This window comes from Numenius arquata, chromosome 5 (assembly GCF_964106895.1).
Source record: "Numenius arquata chromosome 5, bNumArq3.hap1.1, whole genome shotgun sequence".
NCBI lineage: Eukaryota > Metazoa > Chordata > Aves > Charadriiformes > Scolopacidae > Numenius > Numenius arquata.
In genome coordinates, this window is record NC_133580.1 from 47,238,143 (window position 1) to 47,251,475 (window position 13,333).

The following is a 13,333-nucleotide window of genomic DNA, read 5'->3' on the forward strand; positions in this document are numbered from 1 at the left end:
TGCCTGCCCCAGCCAAGAGGGGAAAGACTTTTGATGGCTGAGCTGTCAGGAGGTTTCCTGAAGCCCTGACTCACGGTGGGGGGCTCTTGACAGGACATGTTAAGAGATGTGGAGTTTAGACTGTCTCCAGGGTTGCTCAGGACCCAAAGGGCAGCCCACCTGGTTCGGAGGGATGAAACCAGAGCCCTGATGAGAAAGTGGTTGGTTTTGTTCATCAGAGAGAATCCTGGAGCACGTCTGGGGTGGATCAAGTAACCATGCCATGAACTGGCTCGCGGGCATTATACACCCGCTTGAAACCATGACCAGCGTGCATCTCCAAGCTGTCACCTACCCCTTGGGCCTTCCTTTTTATAGAAATGTGTGTCATGTATTGATGGTGTTCAGGAAGAAACACGTGTGTTGCGTTTTGTTTACAGCTGGCTTTCTTCGTGTCCCAACCCTAGCATCTCTATTCATTGGTCCTGTAAAGTGTTTGGGGTAGGTATTTTTTTGTTACGTCCAAATAACCAGAAGCCAATGTTGTCCTACTCCAAGCCAACCTTTCTCCATGCAGGATGAACATGTGAGCCCACGGGCAGGACTTGATGCGAGCCCAACGCAACCCATTCTCATGTGCTACCTGTGCTTCCACCAGTCTGACAGAGAGTCAGAGGGTCTTCAGTCATGGGGTTTCATTAGTTATGCAAGGAAGAGATAGGATAGAAAAGATTTGCTAGATACCACCCCGTTGGCATAAATATCCAGCCAATTTCTGGGGCAAGGGCAAGCCATGAATCATGTCATAGGTAGGGAGTGGATTTCTAAGGTTTTCCTCCTTGAAGGCAATTGCTTATGTCCAGGTTAGCACATGAAGGACATTGCCTCCTGCTAAGTGCTAATTACTCAGCTGAGATGTGTTTTAAGCAAAGGCTGGTGAAGTGACCCACTCTACTGCAGCCAGAGCCAAGCTGGAGGGTGAGGACAAATGTCTCTCTGGTCTCTCAGAGCACAGGGAGGCAGATACATGACCTTGGGCTACCTGAGTATTCAGGGGTCTTCCCTCAAGGAGGTGAGCTGAGGACTCCCAATGCCTTCTTGAGGAGCTGAACCCTTCATTAGATCAAGCCGAGAAAGAAGATGGTAGGGAAGGGTGAGAAGGTTTCCTGGGATAAATGCTTACCCAGGTTGACCACCACAGGAGGTACAGGAATAGCTCCAGATTCTCCCTGAGTATTTAGGCCTGGGCTTTGCAACAGCTCCCTTATTCCTTGGTTTGTACTCCTTCAAGGAATATCATTAGCTCCTTAGCATTTGGATGCATAGAGAGGCTTTTCAGCAGCTGATGCAGCAAAGTCCAGCACTTTTTATTCACGTTCCCTACAGAGCACTTTCCATTGCTTTTTTTGCTTCAGATTTTGCTGAGAAACTGCAGGAACTTTCTTGGGTTTTGGCCCAATATGAAACCACTCTTGTTGTCAAATGAATGCCAGTGGATGTGTAAGACATGCACAGAAATCCTCCTGGCTGAATCCTATCCAAAGTTCTGCTCCTTGAGGTCCTCGGGGCTGTAGCACCTGGTTGTCCTAACACAGGACTGTGCAAAGGATCATGCCAAGATCCAAGTCTTGTGTGCAGGGGGCCAGGTCACATTCTGAACTGAAACTTGTATGGGAAATCCTCACTGCCAAGGGGCTCAACCCCAGTCAGAAAAGCAGGCAGGGAGGTAGCGCTACAGGCAGGAAAGTCCCTCACCCCTCTTCAAACGGCCATAGCCATGCACTGAGTTGCTGTGAACATCTCCCTGTTATCCAGGACAGCAATGTCCTCTGAGAGACTGTGGAGCCACCTGTGCACCAAGTGACTCAACTACTAGCTGCAACTCTGCAAAACTTGTGTCCTCTAAGGCAGAAGAGCAGAGGTGAGAATGGGATTAAACCCTAATGCTCAGCCCTTCAAAGGCAAGGAACTACCTCAGCATCATGAGGTCATGCTGTGAATTGCCTTCTACCGCTTTCCTTTCAAGTCCTGTATTCGTGCCCTGCTCTTCTACACATCTGGCCCCAGCAAGCCGGGTCTCCATCAGCCTTTAATCTTCTTGCATGGGCTGAGCCTCTGTGTAGGACAGGTGTGAAACTGGCAGCTGCTTTCCAGAAGTACTCGCTCCTGTGGTCTTTCGTGGCTCCACTCCTGTGCCTCTTATAACTCACTGGCATCGAAAGGGCACTTTGCCATTTACTTCTCTAATTGACAGCCAGCAGAGATGATAGATATTTTCTAGGTGACCAGGATGACTGGCAACCCCACTTCAGCTCTCCCCTAGGACTGGTATGCTGTGAAAAGGTGTGGAGAAACCTACTCAGATTACTGGAGATGAAGGAGACCTCTAGAGGTTACCTAGTCCATTACCATGTTCCACAGCAGGCCACATTTATACTTTCAGGCATATTTATCTTAAATGGTTTTTAACAATTCCAATGAGAGACATCCTCCCCAGGATTTATATCTTGCTTTAAAGGCTCCTTAGGATGTTAGTTTTCTTTGAGCATTACAGACCAAAGAGACCCTCGATTCCCGTTGTAGTCTCTTCTCAAGTCCTCAGTTTTGGGAGGATGGCAAACCAACAGCTAAAAGTGCCCCAAGGCTGTGGAAGGTGACAGCCAGCTACCATGGATCGTATCACAGAGGCATTGCATGAGAAGGCCAGAAAACAAAGGCAATGGTCTGCTGTGATCCCTGCAAAAATTGCACAGTGAGTTAGTGTAAATGGGTGTCTGCTGGACTTTGCATGTGATTCCTCCTCGTGCCCTAGGGGGACGTCAAAAGCATCTGCAGAGTTGAGGTTGCAGGTCTGAAAACGCACTCCCTCTCCTCAGCCTTTGTCCTGTGCTGTGAGTTGGGACACAGCATCCTTCAAGCACTGTCCCAGGCCAGGTCCTGCTCTCCCAGGGGTTCCCTGCCATCTGGGAATGCTTCAAAATGAAGTGCGTAAGGCACAGAGAAATGAGTCTCTTGCCCAGCAGAGAAGAACTGGGGGATGGGGGTGGGATGGGCAGTTGCATTGTGCAGAACTAAAAAAAAAAAAAAAAAAAAAAAAAAAAAAGATGCAAAAACCTGCATGATTTTTTCCTTATTGTTTCACCCTTTTTGTCAATTTTTAATGTCAATTTTCCCTCCAAGCCTGTTCACAAATTAAACTCTGTAAGAAAGGATGGCTTTTGAGCAGTCCTTTTGACGCAGGAAGCCCAGTTACATTTCACCACCATCACCTTCAAACGCATGCGTGCACAGGCAATTTTTTTTCCCATGTGAAAAGTCAGTAATTTTTCTTATGACATTTCGTCTCTGTTGAACTCTGCGAAGTGAACCATGGATCTTCTTTTTTAAGCCTCTTGACTAACCACCAAAGTCATAGCAGCTGCTTGTAAAAACAAAGGACTGAGCTAGCCGAGAGGGAGAAAGGGAGACAATTTTTCAGGAATTACTCCATACCTGAGGACCTTCATAAGCACAAAGAAGAGCCAAGGGAAAAATAAGACAAAAAGAATCAGCCGAGATTTCCATAGCCACCAAACTCTATTTTTTGGCTGCTCAGCACCATTCCCAGTGGTTTGGCAGTCCTGAAAGCCCATGAAATGCTGTGTATGTCCAAATCCCACATCGTTGTCAAAGCAAGAGCGTGAGTGGGGAGGGAGACACCGCGGCGGGGAGCCGGTGATGGAGCAATGGTGATGCTGAAGGCTGGGTGTGCGTGCACATGCATGTAGGGGAGGATGGTTGATACCTGCCTATACTGCTGGGATAAAACCTGTACTTATCTCTTCTGTACATGTCAATATTCAAACATATCCATGAATAAAGCACACATGCATTTTCCTGACCCCTTTGCTCCTGTCTGTGATGCCGGGCTCTCCTTGCCTGCAGGTCCAGGCTGGTGCATCTGCTGAGCTTACTGGTTCCATGCCGTAAGGGCAGCTGGAAGAAACGGAGGGACGTTTGGGGGAGTTTGGCAGAGTGGTGGGGCTCAGATGCCCTGTGCTTGGCTGGACACCCAGCTCTGATCTGCTGCTTACCAGCCAGGAAGGGCAGCAGGTGAAAAACCAGCTCTGCTAAGATGGAGAGACATCAATGCCACCTGTGAAGGGGACATGGACCCACTCAAGCCCTGGGGCCACTTGTGCCGCCCGTGGGGGGTGATGCATGCAAAGCTGTGGGAACAATTTGGAGTAGATTTAGCTCAAAGCCAGTGCCAGCACAGGAGGAAGGAGGCATTGAAAGATGTAGCAGGGATGGGAATAATTGCGCCCGCAATTAGTGGCATGTGGAGCCACTAATGCTGAGATGGCACTGTGTAACCTGGGTGGGTGGGTGGAAATAACTGGGGGTGGCTGGAGCTGCACCATCCCGTGGGGCACAGGAGGAGGGGAGATGGAGGAGGAGGAAGGGTGGCAGTTCATGCCAGCCAGGGAGACTTCTGTTCATGCCTCGAACATCTGTGAGTTATTTTTGGCAACTTTAAAAAAAAAAAAAAGAAGAAACCACAGGAAAATTGATTAGAGGCAAATTGAATGTTTTCTTGCCAATCTGAGGTGGAAAAAAATTCTAGAAAACAAATGTATATAAAATTTATATAAAAATACTGAGTGAAGTTCAAGTCAGTTCCTAAACACAAAGTGAGTTCAACGTCAAACCGAGAAATGTTGCACCTTTTCTTCCTGAAAAGCATGTTTGTCTTCATGCACGCCCAAAGCGACTGAGGATGCAGGAGGGAAACAAAGCCTGAGTCTTAGGGCCAGACCCAGGGCTCTCATCAAAGCCATTTCCTTCCGCGATGTGTGGGCTGTTTCAGTGGCTGGGCTTTTGCCGACACAAAGAAAATTTCCTGGGAAAGTTCCAGCCAGCTGAACCTGAAACATGCTGTGAAAATGTTGCAGGTCTGATGTATTTTCCCTGCTCCTTGGCAGGCGGCTGCTCGACCAAGGTGAGCATCCCCAAAAGCTGGTGGGGGACGGTCCAGGGCCAGGTAGTGATGGGGTGTACCGGCAGCTGCCGGGTTTCAGGGAGGACCTGGCCTTGAAAGAGACCTCAGATCACAGGGTCTGTCCTCACTCCTGCAGGCTATGCACCAGGACAGAGTGTGCTCATTTGATTGATACAGGGCAGAGAGCTGGTTAGGACATCCCTGCTCTGGGTCATAGCAACTGGCTTCAAGTAAGCCTGGAAATCACCCTAAATGTAGGGTGAAGAGATTTGGGAGCAGGAGCACCCCTAATATCTACAGGGGGCTTTGCCTGACCCTCACTTCTATCACGTCTGGGTTTGGGCATAGCTTTTGGGGGCACTGGCTGTGCCCACAACAGAACTGAGCCCCACTCCCTTTGCCAAACAGGGATATCAGACAGGGACAAATGCTGAAGCAAGAGCAAGTGAAGGGATTTTCCCCAATTCCCAGAGAAAAGGTCCTACAACCTGTGTAGCCCTCAAGGCAGAGATGAGCCTGGGCCACCTGTGCAGGTTCGGAGGAGAGACCTGCAGGCAGAACCCGATGGAGACCAAGGATCCCCCGTCATGCTGCAACTGCAGACGCAGCACAAGCGAAATCCTGCAGCTGATGTACAACCGCTGCGAGGGGACGTTTAAAGCAGAAACAACAATTTACCATCCGTTATCTCTATGCAAACGGTGCTAATGTGCTGGTAGGGGTGGGTGCACCTCGCTTCGGTTATTAAAGTGTTGTCTTTCCATGCTGAGTGCGGAAACGGCGGATGTTAGCCAAAGGGAAGCGCTGCAGAATTAGCTCTGACATGAAAAATGTTCAAAGCACTTTTTTCTTTTTTTTTTCTAAGGAGAAATGGAAATGATTTCTGGTGGGAGCAGGGATACCAGGGAACATGTCAATGGAAATACTGCCAGTCATGCTGTCGGAGGCACATTGTGGCTGCAGACTGGAAAACAGAGCTGATAAAACAGCCGGTGAGCTGCCGGTGGGATGGATGGAGAAACGTGGACAGCAGAGTTATCTCCATGCTCTGCTTTAATTCCCCATCACAATGATGCTTCGTGATCAGCTGTCACAGTCCAGACCTCCCAGCTAAACCTCTGCTTCCGTACTAAATTCAGGGGTCAGAGTGAGGACCAGGAGAGATTAAATCCTACCCTCTCCCGCAGTATCACTGGTCACCACCGGTGGGATGAGATCAGAAACAGCCCGGGTCTTGCAGGCTGTGTGCATGCAGAGCTGCACCCTGGGCTTCTTGCCAGCGGCGGGGCAATAAAGAGGAACAAACTCTTGTCCTCCCTGTCAGAGCCAGAGTGGCCAGAGGCACTTTTGGCAGTATTTTTTGGCTAAATTCCCTGCAGCTGTGGCTTCTGGGAGGTGCATGAGAAGGTCTGAGTAGGGACCTAGGAACACAGGGAAGCAGAAGGGGAAGGAAGGGTCAGATTGAGCATCTCAAGGTGGTTTGAACCATTGGATCTTACTCTTTTGTTTGGGGGCAGATCTTACTTCCCCTAAGACATCCCTAGTGCAGATCCCTAATCCCAAGCTTGTCACTGAGTCTTTTGAGTCACCTGGGAGAAAACAGCCCTCCAAGGACAACGTGGACCTGACCTCAGTGTTGGCCACAGAGTGATGATTGGTGTCCCAGAATCGTGTGAAGGAAGGTGTTGGGGCTACCTGTGTTGCAGACACAGGTTGGGGGTGTATTGCTGTTCCCAAACAGCCTTGCAATAGGGAACACCTGGGAGCTCAGCCCACCTCTAACTGATGGTGGCACCTGGGTCCTGAAACACCACCACCAACCCATAAACTCATCAGCAGGTCCCATCAGTCATTTTGTTAAAAGATCCTGCCACCCACTTTACCTTAGGCCTCTGAAAATGTCTCTGAGCCTTTGTTTTGTCACTTGATCTCCTCCCTGCTTTGTTGTTATTTAGTTAGTTCAGAAGCCAAAACCCCCAAGGAGAAACACAAAAACTTCTGCAAATTGTTTTTTTCCAAAATGGTCAGCTGTGCTAGCTGTGGAACTCTGGCTCATTTGTACACCCCTCTTCCGCCACCCTCTTCCCATTAATGTGGAAAAAAAAGCAAGTGTTTGTGCTTCTACCACACCAACAGATGATTTTAGTACCAGTCAGTGATGTGTGACCCATGCAAGAGTTGTCCCAAACCCCACCTTTTACATGGGTAAGAAGAAACAACACCCAATCGACCCCAAAGCACAGGCTTTCTGCAGGGTGGTTGAGTTAAATTAGTTGCTTTGAAAAAGACTTTAAATTGCTTCCCCTCTTTCTGTAGGTGATTGATACAGTCTTGTGGGAAGAACAGCTGCATGGCAAATACCCCTCTGGCTCCTTACCCAACTGCATTTATTAATGACAGGTGACAGAGCAAGGAGCGTTGTCCTGGACGTACACAGAGCCTTGGAGAGCATCCATGATCTCTTCCATTCCTTCCCTGCAAACCTCTTTTATTTGCTACAACACAAGAAGGAAAATCAAAGCAAGGATGAAATACGGCCCCATACCTCTGCGTTTTATCCTGCTGTCCAAAATGAGCTTAAACTAGCCTTAAAACTCCTACCCCCTGCCCACTTCATTTCAAGTCTGGACACACCATGCTGTGCTTTCAGACTGGCATGCTCCACTCAGCTCAGCAGCAATTTCTGAGAACTGGGCTTCTGCATCCAAGTTTAATGCCATGGGACGAAGTAGCACAACGGTCTTAGGAGATGGCGGTGACTGAAACCTTCATGGCTCATAAATGTCAGGTTCAACTCAGCTTCATCTCAGCAGTGCTTAATTTCAAAGCTGAAGAGCGACATAAAAATAAATGGAGAACAACGGATTGCGTCTCAGCAGGAAACTGTTTCTGGATGCTGGGTGTGCTGCATGCAGGCTTCCACGGGTGGGAGAGGAGAGGTCACCTCCGACTTCTCTCTACCAGCTTCTGTGTGCATCTGCAACACCAGCTGACGCCAACATTTGATAAGGTTGCAAAATTATTAGCAAAACTCTTTGGATGAGACAGTCTCCAGGGATGTCAGTTTTTTCTCTTCTAATTCAAAAGAAGGAACGATTTAGTGGAAAAATTAGCAGTGAGAGTCAGAACGGGAAGAGGCTGAGATTTTTCATTTCTGTTGGTCTTCTTTAAACCCTGAATGCAGAAGCCCTGAACTTTGGGATAGTAATACAGTCGCCAAACCAAGTAAAGACCAGGTGTATCATGACAGCAAGGACTCACAACCCTGGTGCTGAGGAATTTGGACCAAATAAATTCTCTCTTCAGCCCTGACCATCCCAGGTGACCTGCATGGAGGATGAGCCCCTTTTTCTCTACAGTGAAGACTTTGACATCTCTTTAGGATGCTCTTCCTTTCCACGACCCTTCAGAGACAGCTGTGGAGAAGATCAGGGACAAGGGCTTCCCTGAGGCACCTTAGGGAAGATGTAAGGTGGATGGTTTTGGGAGCTTGCAAGGCAGTATTGCAGACACAGCAGCCTACCCCCGTGCTTTGGTGGAGCCCAAAACATCCCTCTTTCCTCCTCCCAAATTCCGTATCTGGCACGGGGTGAACACAACCTGCTGAGGGAGACACAAGCACCTTGAAATCCACTCCCACCGTGGTAGAAACTCACCCTCACCCCAGCCAGGGGTCTTTAAAAACATCTTGCGTTATTTCTTCCCCCTACTTTAAAAAAAGGGGGGGGAGAGGGAGGGGGGAAGGAAGAAGAAAAAGCGAGGGGGGGGAGGGGGGATTTTAACCAGATCATCTACTTTTTATTTCAGAGGAAAGATTTGCATTGTTTACTTTTATTTATGTACATGTACTTCACATTTGTATTTAAAATGCACAGATCTCCCAATAATTTTCTCGTTCCTGCTTTAAATTAGCTGTTATTTTACAATACAAAAAATTATACCAAAAACTGCAGTCCTAAATGTGTGTATGTATAACACCCACAATCCCCAGCAATGAAATAGTTTACAATACTTGCTCCTATTTACATATGAATGCAATAAATGCTAAATTATACATATTAACAAACTAAGCTCAAGTCTGAACACAGATAAGAATCGTAAATAATTACAGAACAAAGAAAAAAATCCAGAATACAATTAATTCAAGGATCCTAGTGTAAAGAACATTTATTGTGCACAAATTTCAGAGTAATAGAAAACTCCTTTTTTTTTCTTCTTTTTTTTTTTTTAAAAAAAAAATAATGGACTGACATATGTTACACTCCACCACAATTATTTTTTTTTCTTCTTTATTCTGGTGAGGTTTGTGGAGTCAATGATAAATGTAGAGAAAATGTCTAAAGAACTATAGTACCTGGAAGACAAACAAAAATAGTCCATGTGTAGTGTTAGAACAAAGCAATAAACTGAACAAAACCTGCCCTGGTGCAGAAGCAGAAAAAATCAGCAAGTACACGTTATTGTAGTACTCCTAGCATGGGAAATTCATCTAATTTAAGCAGCTATCAACAGAAAAAGCATGAATTTGACTAGAATTGCCAACACATCTGAAAACGAGAAACACACACCTGCCCCTCCCTTCCCTTTGCTCCCGCGTCCCCAAACGGTGGGGCGCGCACCTTCCAGTCACACCTTTCCATTTAAAACACGCTCCAAACCCACTCCTGCAGCTTCGCTCAGGAGGCTCCTGAGACCTAACCCCCTGCCCTCCCCTTCCCCCGGCGTAGTCCCAAACGAAGATAAAAAGGAAACGGGACAAGAAGTGGTGTCCGCAGCCTGCTGTGAGTTGGATGGACGGATGGATGAATTTGAAAGTTGCTCCCGGCATATAGGGTCCGTTCTTTGCTTTCTTGGAAGCTCAGGGCCGGCAAATCCCTCTTTGCAGAGAAAAGGGTTTTGTGGGTTCAGAGATGCAGCTGATGCTCTGTCCCTAACTCGGGGACTTGTGGAAAAGAAAAAGGAGCTGCTAACATCAGGAGCAGTCAAGGATGGAGAATCAGCCTCATCTTTGTGGCGCTGGACTTTCAGCGTGTTATGGGAAAAACCTCAAGTTTTATTTCAGCCTCTTGAGTGAGGAGGGTATTTCATCAAAAGTTCATTTTGGCTAATTTAGGGCCAACCAAGCTGAGTTGCCATTTTAAAACCATACTATAAACCCAGGGACTATGTAGCATCTTAGTAAACATTTACAGCAGAGAAAATGGTGTTTCTGAGCAATATTTAGTATACAAACTACCCCTAAGGAAGTGTGTATCTGCCAACAGGGGCTGTCATGCTTTTACGGTACCATACCATCAAATTTTGGTAGATTATATGCTACAACTTTATGCTAATCACAGGCATTACCCCATCGTGTATAGCTTTATTTTAGCAATTTCAATACAGCGCATTTTAAGCCCAGGGAGAGTGGCAATAACTCAAAGTTGTGTTCCATAAATCATCTTGTATCCAACATATTGACCCATACCAGGGCAGGGTCTCCTTTCACTCATGCTACAGCAGTCCAGAATGGAAAGAATGGAAAATGGTGAACCAAAAAAATGTAGGTTATTTGGAGATCTGATGGCACTGGTGCTTTCTAGAATAAAAGGGCTACAACATTTCTGATTTTTGATTAAATTTTTGTAAAGGTTACTCTCAAAGAATAAAAATGTTCCGAGGGTTGAGATCTTGAATGTTGAATTTCAGCCAGTTATAAACACTTGAAAATAGTGATTTTGAATGGAAATCACTGCCACAATCTTAATGGCAGAGGCTTAAACTGCTGACTTAATCCTCCAAGTAATGACTACTTTAAGTACATTTATTACCTGTCTTCAAGCATTGGTTTTTTCCCCTTTCAAATGGAAGAGTCGTATTTTACTTCGCTTACATTTAAGTGAAATGCATTTGAATACATAAAAGTCAAGTTATGCCTCCCTGCTTTATACTGCAAGATATCACGAATATAATTTGATGTTTCTTTAAAGCTTTGGAAAGTTATCTAATACTCATCATATGAAGAAGTTATTAAGACAAAACTCATACATCATTTAAAATGCATCAAAAATACATTCAATATTTTTTCTGGTTTATATACACTTTAAATCTTTCAATGTTCTGCACGCTACTGTATAGTTTATGTACAAGTGCAAAATCAGTGTATTTTTCATTTATTTACAGATTCTCCCATGAAGTAAGGTTGCTCTTCCCCACACGCCCCCCCCCCACCTCCAAAAGAAATAAACCCACAAATCCTTCATTTTTGATATTGGCCTGGTGATAAACTACCAGCAATTCTTCTTCCCCCCATCCATTCCCACCTTTGTCTTGATTTTACCTTTAAGCTGGGATGAAACTGTTTGCAGCAGAGATATGTATGAGAATTCTCTCTTTCCCTCATCAGTATGGAGATAAGATGCAGAGCAGAGCTACATCCTAAAGGAGCTGTTTCATTTTATTTATATAAATAAGTCTTGTTCCTCTATTTACATTTTTTGGTTCGCTAAACCTCAAAGTTTGATCATTTTCGCTCGTCTTTCCAATATCTGACACTTATCTTCGTTGCTACACTTCCGGGCACACTCCACCGTAAGCTTTTGAGACCAGGAAACCCAGCTCTCCGCGGGCAGGGGGGAGAACAAAACATATTCATGTCTTTTTGTTAATGCAAAATTATATCACTCCTCCAGGCCTATTGTTCTGAAAGCTGTTTCTGTTCAGGAAAACCTAAGCAACAACTGTAAGCACCTGCTTAAGTGCTGTCCTGAATATGGAGACTTAAGCACGAGAGCCTTCACAATTTGGACTGGCAGTTCTCCTCCCAAAGAAGTGTTGGAGAAGCAAGAAGACATCTCTGAACATGAGGATATGCATCATGACTGAAAACATGGAAAGTAATAATAGGGGAGGGATTTTAGTCCAGTATTTCTCTAGTTCAGGTTAGTGCTATACACATAGGAAGTTAGAAAGTATTTTCAGGAGATGAATCTGTCTGAGGTAATCTGTGCATCAGTTAAAACTTAAATTGCCTAAACCCCTTCATTCTAAAAGACAAAGTTCACCCCTTTCCCTCCCATAACATCTTTTCCCCAGAGGGCATTTAAACTTCTTGTTTGGAAAAAGATGCATTTTATATATACATACACACACAGATATATATAAAAAAGCATTTTTTCCCCCAGATTATTTTTTCTGCAGTCCTGTTGTATTTGTTAAATGACACATTAACTCAGAATTATAATACACCACGGTCTTTAAACCAGCAGGCTGTCCCCCATCACTGCTGTCCGAACATGCACAGCAATCCACATCTTTATTGCAATGCTGCCGTGTTCCAAAGAGCTTCTTCAAAATATATGGTTTAAAAAAAGAAAAAAAAGAGTGGCTGATATGTAATCCATCACCGAAACGTGCACAAAAAAAGATGCAGTTACTTAGGTTTCATTTTGGAAAAGGGTGCTACCTGGCCAGAAGATTCAAGAGCACTTTCCCTCGATTTGTTACTTCTCCATTTCATACATACTAGATGTCCTCAGAAACCAGCGACTCGGCAACCTGAATGAAACAGCACTTACTGTGATTAAGCAACAATTACACGCCTTGTTTGGCACCTTCATGTAATGTCTTCCTACCAGCTTCGACATCACAACACCACGTGGCCCCGGCACTGTGCCATGCTCCAGAATCTAGGGGGACACTGGGCACCAGCATGCACAGACGGACGGGTTAAGTCCAGCCTCAAACCTCAAAACAGAATCCCAACTAATCAGAGTACTTCTGATGGTTTGATACATCCCCCAAAAGCCAAACCTTCTCTTTGCTGTTTACAAGTCCCTCCCTTTCACCAACAAGCCACCTTCTTCCACATCTAAGACAGTCCAACTCCAACGGGAAGTATCAGTAACTGATCATGTAGAACTCAAACCTGCGGCCAAATGAAGCTGCTCTGCTTGCTTTTTATTTAAAGTTCTTTTTCACTTCATTCTGAAATGATCTGGCACTCGGAGTGTTGCTTCTTACATCCTGTAAGGAGATGGAGCAAATCTTAACTGCTGAGGAGTGATGTCTCTGAGCCCTGGTGCAGCTCAGCTCTTGTCCAGAAGAATGGCAGAAGGGAAGGGGGAGGGAAAAAGGCCAAACGGGCAGAGAAAATCAGAAGAACTATAACGTATCTGACCTGGAACACAAACTGCTTCTATTAGAAGCGCTGGTGAAACCAGGAGTTTTCTTATGAGATACTGAAACTCTACTTTCCCTCCAGGTATTTCCATCTGGTCGAGTAGTTTGTCGGTCCGAAAAATGCCTTTTTCCCCTGACTGCATGTGATGTATTACAGAGCACACAGACTGCCTTGGGTGAGTATATATGTATCTGTGTGTGTATACGCATATT